This window comes from Tyto alba, unplaced genomic scaffold, assembly GCF_018691265.1.
Source record: "Tyto alba isolate M040663 unplaced genomic scaffold, T.alba_DEE_v4.0 Super-Scaffold_41, whole genome shotgun sequence".
Lineage (NCBI taxonomy): Eukaryota > Metazoa > Chordata > Aves > Strigiformes > Tytonidae > Tyto > Tyto alba.
The window spans coordinates 24,088,162-24,104,574 of NW_024881317.1; the positions used below are offsets into that span (position 1 = coordinate 24,088,162).

At 52.7% G+C, this 16,413-nt stretch overlaps 2 long non-coding RNA genes and 2 other non-coding genes across 4 annotated transcripts in view; 3 read left to right on the forward strand and 1 right to left on the reverse strand.

The window, feature by feature from the left end:
* The window catches only part of LOC116961946, a 56,521-nt gene that overhangs the window by 21,634 nt on the left and 18,474 nt on the right, over nucleotides 1-16,413 (reverse strand). The gene's annotated exons all lie outside the window — the stretch shown is intronic.
* Nucleotides 2,768-4,494, forward strand: LOC122154592. The gene is made up of 2 exons (XR_006166648.1): nucleotides 2,768-3,039; nucleotides 3,803-4,494. It is a non-coding gene; the product is annotated as an uncharacterized LOC122154592 (long non-coding RNA).
* Nucleotides 6,792-6,873, forward strand: TRNAS-AGA. The gene has a single exon. It is a non-coding gene; the product is annotated as a tRNA-Ser (tRNA).
* TRNAQ-CUG lies at nucleotides 13,868-13,939 on the forward strand. Its single transcript has one exon. It is a non-coding gene; the product is annotated as a tRNA-Gln (tRNA).

Consider the following 16,413-nt stretch of genomic DNA (forward strand, 5'->3'; position numbering starts at 1 on the left):
AAGTGACAGGGGGTGCGGTGTGTCCCTGGAAGAGCTGCCCAAGACATAGTGACCTCTCCGACAGTGACAGTATTCTTAAGTCAGTGGGACAAGGCACGGAGCCTGCTGAGGTAGCTGAGAAGTTTGGTTCGCTTGGAGCAGCGGACCAGAGCAAAGGGCTTCCAGTGGTTCTTTCCAACCGTCATTACTCTGGGGGGCACTGAGTCTCATGGGCCCTTGAGCAGCCACCAAAAGGCAATGCCTTGGAAGGCAGCAGCAGCACAAGATTGCACAGAAGCACCAGCCGTTTCATCAACAGTGCTAAAATATGTGGAAATTTCCTTGAGGAAAGTGGCGCTTTAGGACTATGAGCTCTGGTATCCCTGGCACATCTGAGGCTGGGCCACCATGTCCACTGAAGTCCAGAGCAGGGTGACTCATGTTTGCCTGCAGCTCTGGGTTTTTCCCAACTCCTCCACATCACGATGACTCCCAGGTGCTGTGGGAGACTGATGTGCGACGCCCGTTTGGAGATTGAAATGCATGGAACGTGCCGCCCCATCCCTGACCCAGGAAAAAGGGCCATGAGCTTTTGGCTCCCTGCCCTGAGCCTCTCCTGAAAAGCAGGCCATCCAGGCCTCTGGCTTCTAGGCTGACCGTGCTGAGCTAAACAGGTCATTTTGCCTGTGGGTTTATTTCACGGAAGGATGCACGCATCTCTTTGACCACACTCCTATGCCTCAATTTGCCTGTGTCCCACAGGTTCTCCACATCCCAAGATTACCCCCGAGGACTGGTTGGAAGAATTGTGAAGGCCTTGTCATGTCATCCTAGGGACAGTGCTACTGAGATCCCAAGGAGAGATCGCTTGAGAGAGACCAGCCTCAATCTGTGGCCTACTCTTTCTCATTATGGATCTGCTAAGGTCCCTGGCCTTGTGGGGAGAAAACATAGGCTTTTTCAGAGCCTGACAAATGTGAGGAAGGTCCTTGTGGCCCTCATTCCTTCCCGCAAGCAGCTTCCCTCCAGACCACAATGGTAACTTTCCTGGCCTTGCGTTTTGCTCAACAGATGCCACCATCTCCTGTGAGCCCATGATGACTCGTATGGAGAGAGATGTCTCCCAGTGCTAGACAAACTATGCACTAAAGCCCTTTTTCAAGAGCAAGGTGATCAAAGGGGCTCAGCTGTGGGGAAGTCTATCCACTGGTATTTATACCTTCAGCAAATGGTTGCTTAGCAAAAGGACAAGTGTTCACTCTCTGATCTGTGTTTCAGCTTTGACACCTTCACCAAGATATGTTTCCTCCTATACCTGCGGTAGCTCCAACACAGGTGCTGTCCACGCCAGAAACTTCACAGATGGCTCAGCGTGTTAGATCACCCACACAGTTGCTTGCTCACACAGCCCAGCCTGATGCTCCCTGGCACTGCCAGCACTCACGCTTCAAAGTCACATCAAATCAGCTCCGAAGTGCTTTCAGTGCAGAGCGTCATGCTCAACCTGGGAGACATCTATCTCCCAGTGGGTCTATATAGATTTGCAGGAGATGGTGGACGAAGAGACTCTCATCTGCAGAGATGCAGTAAAACTCAATGACAAGGAAGGATCATTGTGAGCAGGAGTGAGAGCCACGAGGACCTTGCTCACGCTCAACAGGCTCTGCCACAGCCTGTTTTTTATGACCACGTATCCAGGGAATGAAGGCACGTTTGTAACGACAGGGAGCAGACCAGAGGATCAGGCAGGTCTCTTTCAGGTAATGTCTCCATGGGATCTCCATCGCCATATCCCTTGATTAACTTAACATTAAGCTTGGTCTGCTCAGAGCAGGAGGTTGTCCCAGAGCCATTCCAGAAGAACCATCCATCCCACATCATTCTGGGCTGCACTCACTCTCGTGGGTCCCTGAGCAGCCACTGGCAGGCAATGCCTTAGAAGGCAGAAGCTGCACGAGGTTGCACAGAAGCACCAGTTGATTCAGGAATGGTGCTAAAATGTTTTTCCTTGCAGAAAGCCGCAAATTGGGACTATGAGTTCTGATATCCCTGGCACAACTGAGGCTGGGCGACCGTGTCCACTGACGTCCACAGCAGGGTGAGTCCTGCTTGCCAGCAGCTCTGGGATTTTCCCAATTCTTCCACATCATGATGACTCCCAGGTGCTCTGAGACTGATCCGATGTGCCTTTGTAGCGTGAAATGCATGGCATTGGCCACCCCCTCTCTGAATCAGGAAAAAGGGCCATGAGGTTTTCATTCCCTGCCGTTCACCTCTCCTCCTAATCAGGCAAGCCACACCTCCGTCCTCTGGGATGACCTTACAGAGACAAACGGGTCAATTTGGGTGTGGGTCTCCTTCAGGGAAGGACGCCGGCAAGTCTTTGATCACAAAACCAGTCTGTGGTAGAGCCTGATGAGCGTAAACAAGGTCCCTGTGGCCATCATCACCCTTGCCCACAGGGGGCTTCCCTCCACCTCACAGTGGTCTTTCCTTTCCATTGAGCTTTGCCACATCCCTGGAGTGGTGCGTCTCTCCTTCCATATAGGATTGTGCAGTTTTGAACATCTGCCTGGACTTACCAACTGCCTCCCGTGTGTCTACGATCACCCATGAAGAGAAATGTCCCTCAGGTTTTAGACTGAGTGCCTGCAAAGAAAGCATTTGAGAGAAGAATTGAGGTGCCCATTTCACCATGACACGTGGACTAGTTAACCACGAAGAGGGCAATGAGACCAAAGGAATTTGTGTGAGGCAAGTCAACTAAAAATATCTGTCTGTCCTGCGTAAGAACTCGGAGTTAATTGACTTTATAAACCTGGGATACAGATGAATGATTTTGATGTTCGATGGTATGAAAAAGAGGACAATATGTGGGATGTAAGAAGCGAGGGCTTAATCACCAGGGAAGCCTTGGGAAGCGGAAACTCCTAGGTGTTCAGATGCTTCATGAGCAAGGAATGTTTGTGGCCCCACAAGGCTCTGGGACACAGCATAAAAGCCTGCGCTGCTCCAGGACCTGCATCCTCCTCTCTTGCTTCACTTTCCTCGAGGAACGAGGTAAGTCTGGGTCTGCTCCATGTCTCTCTCTGTAGGCAGAATTTCTGCCATGGTGGCATCTCAGGTTGATATTTCTCTGCCTCAGCATGGTCCCGCAATTGAACATTTGAAGGGCTATCACCTCTGTCCATTTTTTGTGGAGCTGGCTGTGGAGAAATGGAAAGAGGGTGTTCTTTCAAGCAGAAGGGTATCAATGGGGCTCAGCTGTAGGGGTGTCTGCCTCACCAGAATTTGCACCCGCGGCAGATGCTCTCTAACCAAATGGCCAAGTGCTTCATCAATGCAACAACAGTTGTTCTGGAGATGGGGTATGATCAGGTGCTTTAAAGCCACTGTGCTTGGTCCTATCCCAAAGTGGGTCAGCGTTCCTGCACTGTGCTAACTCAGAGGAGTGCATTACAAGCTGTAGGAAGACTGTGTGTGTTTAAGAGGTGATTGCTGAGACACCCATTCAACGCAGCCCATTTGTGCTGGGATACTTGCATCAATCTTCATCTGTGCTATTGTACTGGGAAATGCAGTAGGAGGTCCTGGTGCAATCAGCAGCCAGTTAGGCACATCTTTGCTCCCAGTGCTTCAAATCCAACTTAGGGGAATACGTCACGCACGTTGTGTGTGTTAGAAAGATCAGGTGCAGGCATTTCCTGCACCTGCAGCTAGAAATGGAGATGGAGAGCAACCAAGTGTATCTGCAGAGAGCGCTGTGGACATGAGAGCCAAGTTGATGTTTGGGTCTGTGTTTCCTTCCTGCTCTGTGTTGCAGCTTTGCTTCCTTCACCGAGAGATGTCTTGCTTCAGACCCTGTCCCCCACGGCCCTGCTGTGCCTCTGGCCCAACCCCACTTGCAAGCAGCTGCAGTGAGCCCTGTGTCGCCCGCTGCGCTGACTCGACGGTGTTCATTGAGCCCTCGCCGGTGGTGGTGACCCTGCCGGGCCCCATCCTCAACTCTTTCCCTCAGAGCACGGCCGTGGGATCGTCTCTGTCAGCTGCTGTTGGGAGCTCCCTCAGTGCCAGTGGAGTTCCCATCTCTTCTGGGGGCTCCCTTGGTCTGGGCGGGTCCGGGATGTGTCTGCCTGTCCCCCGCTGCAGTCTGAACTGCTGAAGCTGGTGGCTCATCCCCTCGGGAGCAGGACAGAAGACGGGACCCTGCAGCAGCAGGATCGTGGCCACGGCTTGCAGACAGGCTGGGTGTCCTCATGCCACCTGGCAGGAGAGACCTGTGTCAACTTCTCCTCGCTGCACGGCTGTCGTGGCCTTGTCTCTTCTGGCTCTGCTTAACTCTGAGCCCTCCGGAAAGGGCTCGTTCTCTTCTGCTTTGCTGAAACTCCTGCTGAACAGGAGAGGTTGCTAGAGTTAGGGAACGCTCTGTGCAGTCCCTCAACCCTGCAGATGTGTTTCTTGGTCTCTGTTCTGTGCCTCTGCTTTTCCTCCTCATTAAAGACTTTGTGCAGCATAGCTGGGGTTTCATGGTGGCTTCTTCTCTTTCTCCCTCAGTTAGCCATATGCTCTATTAGAGAGACTAAGTGACCTCTGTCACGAGCTAGCAGACAACTGAGAGTGGAGCTCCTTTGCACAGAAAGTAAGTAAGCAGGCAAGAGAAAAACACAAATGCCTCGAGGAAACGGGGTGTTAGTCTGCAGCCTTCTGATCACAGACCTGTGATATCTCTCAGTGTCAGCCTAGAGTCTTGCCACTGAACGCTCTTAAGAGCTGATCTCAGTTCTCCTGCTGGTGCACCCAGCGCATCCTGCATGTACGGTTAGGAAGGGGTGACTCTTCACTGCCTGCCCTCAGTACTCCCTGGCAGAGGAGAGAAGCAGGCTTATGGACTGGGCTGAGGTGACAACACTGCCTGAGGTGGCAGGAGAAAATGGACACGTGTACTCAGCTGAGTTGTAGACGGTGCCTTCAGAAACAGGCAGGGACAAGTCACCTTTCTGATCCTGACCCACAGCCAGAGCCCTGCCATTTGGAAGTTGGGTTTATGCCTCTTTTCCTTTTGGTGATGCACCTTGTTACTCACAGATGTTTTGGAGGAAAAAAGCACCTCAGCTGCTCAGCAGATAAGCAAGTGTACAGCCAAGCACAAATCTAGATGCAGTGTTGCTGTTGAATCATGCAGATGAGGCATTGCATGAACTTTGGAGCAGGTACCCATCTTCCCCTGACTGAATGATGTTGCTTCAGCTTTCTCTCTTGGTCTAATCTTCTACCAGCAGCAAGTGGAAAGTCTTCTGAAAAGTTTCATTCCTCTGCAGGATACCTGGACATCTGGGTGCCAGGTGCCCTTACAGGGACTCCATGGGTGTCATTGTGTGGTCGATCCTTACTTCTGCACAGCTGGGAGCTCTATCAGCCCTGCTGAACAGACACTGAGGTGATGAAGGTCATGGTGCACGTGCCATAAGAGACCAGGCTGGGAGAGCAGGACCTGGCGAGCCTGGGGAAGGGAAGGCTGAGGTCTCATCTTATGCACTGACAGTGGTGGAAATACAAGAAATGTCACACAGAGTAGCCCTGTTTTTCTGCGAGGGTGATCCAAGACCAGTGTCTCAACTTGTTAGGTGTGAATGTTAATTCAGACCTTTTGATAGGTCCTCTCAGCTGTTGTTCACAAACTTCTTGTGAAAAGCAACCATTGCAAAGCTCTCTTCCACTGGTGGTGTGGGAATAAACTTCAGGGGTGGGTATGGATTGCAAAGGAGGAAAGCGCTGGTTTCCAGCTCTGCACGTAGGCAATGTGGCTGCCAGATGGAGTTTAGAGTGGGCATTCAGCAGGGAAATGAGCATGCACAATCACGATCTCCCTCTTTGTAACTCCCTCTACGCATAGAACTGCTGATGACAGAGTGAGAGTCTGTAAATACTGTGCGAACAGTAACCTGCGGACAACCCTGCTTTTGACAGTCAAGACAGCAAAGAGCATGGCTTTTTAAATTTAATCATCTCCTGAATCAGAGACTTGAAAAGTCTCACAGACTGGCCAGCACACACAGTTCCTCTTCAGGCCACCGCACGCACAGTTCCTCGGGACGATTTTTGAGCTCACACTCTTGACTGTGACCTCCTGCCACTCTTGCTCTGCATGCAGACAGGAATATCCACAGGGACCATCTCCATACCTACTACTACTTAGTGCAATTTGCCAAATAGCGCTGCTGTGGAGCCAAAAGGGAATCAGAGCTATTTTGTACTACTAATGAAACTGATTGTTTTTTTCAGGTCTTTTGTTGTTTTGCTCAATGCTCTGGAAGATAACAATGCTTGGTCAAGCTGGCAAAAAGATCTAGACAACCTATTTCACCAAAAAAGCTCTCTCCTGTCTACCTGCAAGTCATCCACACCTCTCATTTATTCTCACCTTGCACCTCCTCAATTTCCTCAGCCAGGCTCTACCTTTCCCTTTCTATAGATCTCTCCCACTCTCACAACACATCCCCCCTACACACCAAGAAGCTGCATGCCAGTCATCAACTTTGCTTTTCTTTGCTGGCAGATACTCCAGCTGGAGAGTGAACCCATCCACCCCATGTCAGGATATCCCAGATGCCCAGCTGAGGACAAGGCGCTGGGATCTACAGCCACAGTCCCTGTGGTTAAACCTCCAAAGGCCTCTGGAAGGCTGGTACCTCCCTTGCTCCGTGCAGGTGTGAACCACGGAGCTTCTAGTGAAGCCTGGACGTGAAACTCCTGGGGAGGCAGATGTCTCTGCACAGGGGATGTGCTCAGCAGGGCAGAGATGTCTGGGGCACGTAGTTGTGGCCGAGTGGTGAAGGCGATGGACTAGAAATCTATTGGGGTTTCCCCGTGCAGATTGGAATCCTGCCAACTACGGGGTGCAGTCCCATTTTTGGGCTGCCTGCAAGGACCACGCTGCAGACGAGTGTCTTGGCTCACGCCAGGGACACAGCAAAACCTCCTTGCCTTCTGTGCTTCTCCTACCCTCCACCTGAGCCTGAAAATCCCGCATGAATGGGAAATCCTGCTCCCCCCTTTCCAAGATAGGGGAAAAGAACTGACCTGTGCTCAGTATTGGCCATGAGAGAGCTCCACTGTTGTTGGTTCTTCCTCAAAACCACGTGCCTGATCTGATCCAACATCCCAAGCAGAACAACCCCACCAGCTCTCTTCCCTATGCCTGAAACTTTAGCAGCTCATGTCCAAAGAGAGCCTGCACAACATGGCCCTCACTGCTAAAGAAGAAGGGATGTCACCTCATGCACCTGACATCTTGCCAGCACTCACAAATTGCCCATTACTTTATGTCTCACAAACCCAGAGAGCTGTGGAGCAGCAGGCAAGTGGGGGGAAGAGGAGGGGCCAGAGCTGACTATGAGCTTCAGAAGAGGTCCTTCTTTGCATACATGGACCTCATTGCTAGCAATGAATTGAAGACACATCATAGATCTGGCGTCTGGGGAATATTCTGCCTGACCCAATCTCCGGGCCTCGCACACATGCACACCCTTTCCCAGAGGTCTTTCCCAGATTTAGCTTAAGGATGAGATGATGAGGGGTCTCCTCCTCTTCTGGGAAAGACGTGGAAGAGCAAAAGAGGACACGGTGGTGACTGTGGCATCTGGAGACTGTCCCCTGCCATCACAGTCCCTGATGGGTGGGATAGAAAAGAGCCGGAGGCTTCCCAGAGGGCTTCTTTCAGTTGCATACCCAGCTGCTCCCAACAGAGCAGCAAGCAGAGTAGGAGCTGCTGGTAGCCTGCCTGTGTGGTGCAGCATCTTGAGGAAAATGGAAACCCTGAGTGGCACACGCAGCGAGATTCCGGAGAAAGAGAGGAGAGACAAGCTCGTTGCTGGTGCATGGTCTGTTCCCCACAGCCATGCCATTGAGGGTTGTCGAAGCACTGCAAGGGAAAAAGAACTACAGAGAGATGTGAGGATGAATGAAGAAGGAAAGGGGCAATGGAGAAGGCAGCTGGAGCGGAGCCATGGACATCTTCCTCCGCAGTGAATGCTTTCCCCTGAGAAATATCCCCCTGCAGCAGGCAGCCTGGGGCCACACTCTCCACACCTACATCGGCACTCACATCCCAGCCCTCTCCATCCCACTTTGCTTTTGCCTTCTCTTCCTGGTTTCTGCATGCTCTGATCTGTGGATGGGACAGGGAACCAGCAAACACAAGCCCAAACATGCAGGCCTCGTCCCTCGCCCTCAACGGGAGGCTCTACCAGCTGAGCCTGCCCAGATCCTTCCTGGGAGGACACGCAGCATTTAAGACTGTCCACCACCCAGTCCGATGGGCCAGCCCTGCCCTGGGATGACTGGGAGCCACCTCCACCGCCAACAGTGTTGGGTAGGACAGGAATGGCACCAGGCATGGAGAGGAGGGGTTTCTCTGTCTCTTTGGCACCCTGCATGGGGGTGGGGGCCACCCTCGGCTGTTGGGGATCAGCAAGGGCAGGGCTGTGCCAGGAGGCAGGCCAAGCCAGGAGCTGTTCAGGGAGGACAGCACAGCACAGCACGGGCAGGGGAAGGCCCTTGCAGCTGGTGTGTAAGGAAAGGCCCTAAATGCTGTACAGCTTCCTCAGAAGAACAAACCCTGCGGAGGAATAAGAGCTTTTACCTCAGGGTCAATGTGACCTGACGACCCACGCTAAACTGGGTCTCAGTGGCTGAGAACACCCCATGCAGACGATAAAACAATAGGAGAATTGTCTTTCAAAAAGCACCCCAGGCATGTAACGACAGTCCTAACAGCAATGGACCTGACTGTAGTATAAACCCCCTTCACCTGCATGGGACATTGGTTTAGAACAGTGAAGGTTAACACCCTGCTGACCATACGTCCACACCAGCTGCACCGGAGAAGCACATACCGATTTCCTGAGCAATACTGCCTGATTAGCCCACCCTTAACATGAGAAAGTTCATTGGTCAACACAACTGTATTGTTAACATACATACAATGCTTTCCTCTATATCGGGGTCCTCTGCACATTAGGCTGCGGCACCACTATGGGCACAGCTAAAAGAGGGGCAATTGATTCCCTTGGTAGTTCTATGCTAAGCGTTCTTGTTTCCCTCCTTGATTCTCCAAGAACTGACTTTTACACCAGGTAAAGTCCTGCAGACCTCTGGGAGCTGGATTTCTGGGCAGGGTTACAGCCGTCATGAGCTCGCTGGAGAACAGCTCCCCTCCACCCAAGGCTGCTCCCTCGCCCCGGGGTTTCCTTCAGCTCCTCAGAGCCAGCTCAGGCTGCCAAAGAGAAAGTCCCCATCCAGGGAGATGCAGGAACACAGCACGGGGATCTGCAGTGCAGCTCCCTGCTGCCCTAGTACCTGATGGGCCAGAAACCAGACAATCGCTTGGGTGTTGACTGCGAGGTTGCTCTGCAGGTGATGGGCCATCCACAGGAATACTGCTTGTGCTAGCTGCTTGTCTTCATTCCACAGTGGATACCACTGCGTGCTATATCTTGTTATATTTGAACACCTCTTGGTCCAAAGGAAGTAGACAGCCCATCAGAGGGAGATCTGAGAACGTGAGGGCATGACAATGTCAAAAATGGCCGCCAGGCATTCACAATGCAATATGAGAACCCATGGGGAATGACGCTGTCAGAAGCTGCATCTTCCTCGTGGGAGCTTCCTTGCCTGATGTGCTTCTGGGTACACGGCTAGGATTCCTTGTTCCTGACAGTCAATCACAGGTCTGCCTGAGAGCAGGTGGGCCTGGTGGGGCCAAGAACTGGCTGTCAGCCAGTCACAGAGCATTGTGATCACATCTTGGTTGTGGTGTTTAATAGGAAAATGACAACTGAAAGAAAATGACACCCTCTGTGTATGCATGCGAAGGCACATCTTGGTCAGATGTACTTCATCGTTCATCAGGGCTCCACGGGGATTCACCAAAGCAATCGTCCACCCCCAAAAACTTGCATCAGCACAAGGCAGGTTTTAGCCCAGGAACAGCTTATGGGTAGAGTCCTGCAAAACAAACTGCTTATGCTCATGCAGCATGAAACGTGACAGATGCTCATATCTGACCAAGTCCTGTAGATCAAGAAACTTGTGCTAGAAATGATCCACCTGGCCTATTTGCACATTATACAAAAGGAATAATAATTGTTGCCCCAGCATTGGCTGCATTTCACTTGCTGATTTCTGAGCTGATGCGAGACAACTGTACCAGATATGGATGTATCCAGTGCTTAAGAAGAAACCAGGCAGGGTGTCCGTGCCTTTTTAATTCAAACAAAGGCACAGCATGCAGCCACGTTAGCCCAGGAGAGAGTGAACATGCCTCCCTCTGGGCCGGGTGGAGACCTGTGCCATGCCATACGGTATTCCCAATGGGCACTGTATTGGCTACGTATGGCAAGGCTTTGGTAGTGGAGGGGTTAGGGGGTGTTGCAGGGTGGGCTCTGTCAGACAAGGTAAGGAGCTGCCCCGTGTGGTACACAGCCAGTTCCAGCTCCACAGCAGGACCCACCCCATGACACAGCTGAGCCATGCGCAAAGGTTGTAGCCCCTCTGTGAAAATGTATTCCACAAAGGGCAGAAACACCAGGCAGAGAGAGGGGGAAGGAATAAAATAGCAGAAAAGAGCAGAGGGATGATGCATCTCTCACTTGGGCTGGTAAAGGAGTCTGGAGTGAAGGAGTAAAGTTGAGCCTGGGACAGGGGAGAGGAAAGGCTCTCGTTGTATGTTAGCCTTTTTGTTTTCTCACTACATGAGTCTGTTTTAAGTAGCACAAAGTTATTTTTTCCCATGTCAAGTCTGGTTTGCCCACAAGAGTTCTGCTTAGCCGTGTCCTTGTGTTTGTCTTGACCCATGAGCTTTCTGATCCAGTTTTCAGTGCCCTGCACCCCACTGAAGGAGGGGAAAGGAGTGAGCAGCTGGGTGGGTTCTTGGTTGTGCACCCACACGTTGGCATGTGAAGAGCAGTACTTTGGTGGTGGTTCCGTTGGCAGGTCCCGGGAAGGAGTGCCTGTCAGCAGCCCTTGGTGGGAGCTGGGAAGGGTAGCCCCGCAGTCACCTCCCGGCAGCAGTACCAGGCTGATGCCGGATGAGGTGGTGGGGTATGGCAGCAGCAAGGGATGGAGCGTTGGGAGCAGCAGCAGCAGCTGCAGGGTCGGGACGAGATGGCTGGTTGCTCTAAGGCTCCTGAGCAATGGCCCCCAGCTACCATCTGCTCCATTCAACTTGACGGCTGCTCCTGACTGAGGGCATCCAGCAGTGGCCCACTCAATCACAGAACACCTGGGGTGGAGAACATGCAGACCAAGCCCAGCTCAAAGCAGGCACAAGTAGAAGAGGCTCTTCTAGGCCTTTGTTGGTCATATGCTGGACATCTGCAAAGATGGAGACTGTACAATAATCCCTGGGCAACTGTTTCCCATGTTTGACCAGCCTCACGAGAGAGTCCCTGGCACCTGTCTAGCCTAGGGAACCTCCACGGAACTTGCTCCACTTTATCATCACTTTTACATAGGTCCCTACATAGTCCTTCTTCCCCTTTTCTGGAAGAGGGAAAATTTTCCTCCTCATTATGATCAGGAAGATACCCTTTCCTCTGATCCCAAAGCTGAAGAGCCCCTGAGATGCATCCTTCTTTCTTGCGGATAAGGTGGCACAGACGGTAGGTGCCAATCCAGGACATGGCATTGACCAGCAGGGTTTCAAGCCAGAGAGTTTCCCTGAATTGGCAGTTCCTCACCTGCAAACGCAACCAGCATCAGTGGGAAGAGGGGCAGGAGGCAGTAAAGGCCCACCAGTATGAGGCCAAGAGGGACATTGCAGGCTCTGGGGACTTGTGTTCAGGCTGAGGGTGTGCTCCAAGGCCTAGCATGCATTTCCATTTCGTCTTCCCTGACACTGGGGCATTTCTCTCCAACACTGCTGACAGGACAGAGAAACTCCATGCTGGTGCACGTTGTGATTGAGGGAGATGCTGAAGGAGCTGGGTTTGTTTAGCCTGGAGAGCAGAAGGTGAGGGAGCTTCCGCTGTGTGAAGGTGGCTCTCTGGCTTGCCAAGGCCTGCACTCTGCCAGAAAGACCTCGGGAGTGCAGGAGCTGGGGGTGGCCTGGCCTCCTGTGTGAGCCAGCCTGGCCTGAGCTGCACCTCCCAAGGGCTGGGGAGCTCTGGGAGATCTCTGCCTGCCCACTGAAGCCTCTAAGGTTGGCACAGATTGTCCTCCCCACCGGATCCTGCAGGGAAGAGTAGTATCAGAGGCTACAGAGGTGGCAGCATTTACCATGGCCTTGGGGAAGGCAATGAGCTGGGGAGCACGTTAGTCCCAGCAGGCAACGCTGCCAGGAAGGAAACCAAGGACAAAATACCGTGAATTTGCCTGCACAGGCCCATACAGCTGTTCATACAGAGCCCCTCCAGGGATCCCCGAGTGCTGGGTGAGACCAGTGAGCCTGGGTAGAGCCCAGGAACATCCTCTGTTGCTTGGAGATCCACTGTCTGACCCCAGAAGAGACAAGTCTCCTCCAATGGCAGTACAGCACATGGACGGGAAAAAGCTGTCCCTTTCCCTGTGCCACAGCCCCTGGAGGGGGGTTTCCTCCACCTTTTTACAAGGCCTTCAGAGACTGGGCCCTGCTCTCGCTGCTCCCACCCACCTGGGCCCTGCAGATCCCAGGGATATGTGAGGAAAGCCCTCAGCAATGCTGATTCTCTGGGACAAGCTTTCAGAGTTGTGCCTCTGTAGAGATTGAACCCTTCTCCAGTGACTAGCTGTTTCTCCTGCCTCCTCTGAATGTGACCTGGCATTTGATATCTTAGGCTTGGGTATGACGGCGTGCTCTGTCGTGTGGGTTCAGAAGTACCAGATGCAAGCCCAATGCTTTAGGAAGTGCAAAGGTATCAGGAGGTCGTGTCCTCAGTGTCCCGGGCTAAGTCTGAGATCCAATAGAGTGTCCCCACATGGGTTTCCTCCTGTGTGACTGCTGGGAGGAAGGGCCCTGCTCTCAACACACAGGCTCAAACCTTGGCAGAAGGAGGAACGCACCACTGCAGCTTTTCCTGGCTGTGTGCATGGACCCTTTTTGGGCAGGCAGTGTGCTGGTGCCAGGACATGAGGGAAAGTTCTCTCAGGCTGGACATTGAAACCTTGCCGAGTCTGGAGCAGTCTCGGGAGAGAAAATGGGGGTTCCAGGGAGGGAGAGGCCACTTTGGGGCACAAGGGGACAGCGAGTCCTGGAAGAGAGGACCAGAGTTTGGAGTCAGCCAAGACTGCCCCAGCAGAGGAAGGAAGTCCAGCTTGTGCAACACATAACAAGCTACTTTGGATACTCCTGCCAGATCTTCCCTCTACTGAAGCTCATCCCCTGCCCCCTTTCTTGGTCGCCTTGTTCAGCAAGGTCAGGAGCTCGGGTAGGACTGGAACCGGGAGTAAGGATATCTGGGTAATGACTGCTTAGTATGAGCTACAAGGTGAGAAACAGGAGAGACAATAACTTACACGGGCAGATGGACACACTGTCCAACCTGGGGGCAAAGGGAGGCAGCAGCAGAGACCACAAGTGCAAGGACTGAACCTTCAGCTGCTGGGCCATGAATGTATCATTTCAGGTGCACCATGGAAGAGGTTCTACTGGAAACTACCTAACCTGGTCCAAGTAGGCAAAAGCAAGATTCTCAGCGGTTACCAACCTGGCTCTTGTAAGAGAGGGCATGCGAGGCTCGTACAAAGAGCTCTGCCACTCCCTTGAAAGGCCCGGTGAGTAGAGAGCGGCCAGTGGTCCTGGAGGAAGACTGTACTTGGTGATGTCCACGGAGATGGAGAGACAGCCAGGCTCAGCCAGGAGTAGAAGGCACCACGAGGGTGGCCTCAGGGGAAAGACAGTGCTTGTGCAGGAGGTCCCATGGTGTAACGGTAAGCACTCTGGGCTCTGAATCCAGCGGTCTGAGTTCAAATCTCAGTGGGACCTCAGCCTTTCAGCTCTCCCAGGACATTTCTCGACATGGTTACACATAACAGCCTTTCTGTCAGCTCTAATCAGGTTGACCTTACTCTGATCTTCCTTCCTTTCCTGTGCTCCCAGCCATGGGACTGAAATCAGTGCTCGCTTTTGTGCCTTGTGCCCACCAAACCTCTGCAGCTTTCTTGAGCAGTGGCCCCCAGCTCCTGTCTGCTCCATTCAGCTTGACCGCTGCTCCTGCCTGAGGGCTTCCAGCATTGGCCCACCCAATCACACAACACATGGGGTGGAGAACATGCAGACGAAGCCCAGCTCAAAGCAGGCACAAGTAGAGGAGGCTCTTCCAGGACTTCTCTGGTCATATATTGGACATATCGAAAGATGGACACTCTACAGTACTCCCTGGGAAACTGTTTCCCATGTTTGACCAGCCTCACGGTAAGACAGGGCTCCTGTGTGAGGCACTACTTGTACTTCAAATCCTGTCCATTACTTCTTGATCTCTCCATTCCACTAACCCTTTGCTGTCTCTCTTTTTCCTTCTTCAATATTTTCGGTGCTCTCATACAAGATCAGGGAGCTCCACCCACAACTGTGGGTGCCCCAAGATTGGCGACAGACTCAACGTCACAGCACAGAAAAGGTTCTCCCTTTCACTTGCAGAGGACTTGGCAAAACAGGGAAGGAGCAGAAAAAAAAAACCACGACATTAGCCTCCAGCTATGCTGCACAAAGTCTTTAATGAGAAGGAGGAAATGCAGTGGCACAGAATAGAGACCAAGAAACACATCTGCAGTGTTGAGGAACGCACACAGTATGGCCAGTATCCTAAGGACAAACTGCACACAAAGTGCTTTCCTTTTCCCATTCTGCTCACCCTGGTGGCAATGGCAGCCCACCAAGAGCGGTCCCTAACTCCAGCACCCTCTCCCCTTCAGCAGGGGGTTCAGCAAAGCAGAAGAGAACGAGCCCTTTCTGGAGGGCTCAGAGAAAAGAAGAGCTAGAGGAGACATGGCCACGCCTGCCGTGCAGCGAGGAGAAGTGGAAACGGGTCACTCCTGCCAGGTGCCATGAGGACACCCAGCCTGTCTGCAAGACATGTCCACTACCTGCTGCTGCAGGGTCCCGTCTTCCATCCTACTGCCGAGGGGATGAGCCGCCAGCTTCAGCAGTTCAGACTGCAGCGGGGGACAGGCAGACACATCCCGGACCCGCCCAGACCAAGGGAGCCCCCAGAAGAGATGGGAACTCCCCCGGCACTGAGGGAGCTCCCAACAGCAGCTGACAGAGATGATCCCACGGCTGTGCTCTGAGGGAAAGAGTTGAGGATGGGGCCCGGCAGGGTCACCACCACCGGCGAGGGCTCGATGAACACCGTCGAGTCAGCGCAGCGGGCGACACAGGGCTCACTGCAGCTGCTTGCAAGTGGGGTTGGGCCAGAGGCACAGCAGGGCCGTGGGGGACAGGGTCTGAAGCAAGACATCTCTCGGTGAAGGAAGCAAAGCTGCAACACAGAGCAGGAAGGAAACACAGACCCAAACATCAACTTGGCTCTCATGTCCACAGCTCTCTCTGCAGATACACTTGGCTGCTCTCCATCTCCATTTCTAGCTGCAGGTGCAGGAAATGCCTGCACCTGATCTTTCTAACACACACAACGTGCGTGACGTATTCCCCTAAGTTGGATTTGAAGCACTGGGAGCAAAGATGTGCCTAACTGGCTGCTGATTGCACCAGGACCTCCTACTGCATTTCCCAGTGCAATAGCACAGATGAAGATTGATGCAAGTATCCCAGCACAAATGGGCTGCGTTGAATGGGTGTCTCAGAAATCACCTCTTAAACACACATAGTCTTCTTACAGCTCGTAATGCACTCCTCTGAGTAGCACAGTGCAGGAACATTGACCCACTTTGCGATAGGACCAAGCCCAGTGGGTTTAAAGCACCTGATCATACCCCGTCTCCAGAACAACTGTTGTTGCATTGATGAAGCACTTGGCCATTTGGTTAGAGAGCATCTGCTGCAGGCATAAGTTCTGGTGAGGCAGACACCACTAAAGCTGAGCCCCATTGATACCCTTCTGCTTGAAAGAACACCCTCTACCCAGCTCTCCGCAGTCACATCCATTAAAAGGGACAGAGGTGACAGCCCTTCAACAGTTCAATTGCAGGGCCAAGCTGAGGCCACAGAAATATAAACCTGAGATGCCACCATAGCATCAATTCTGCGTACAGAGAGAGACATGGAGTAGACCCAGACTTACCTCGTTCCTCGAGGAAAGGGAAGCAAGAGAGGAGGATGCAGGTCCTGGAGCAGCGCAGGCTTTTATGCTGTGTCCCAGAGCCCTGTGGGGCCACGAACATTCCTTGCTCATGAAGCATCTGAACACCTAGGAGTTTCCGCTTCCCAAGGCTTCCCTGGTGATTAAGCCCTCGCTTCTTACAACCCACATATTGTCCTCCTTTTCATACCATCGTACA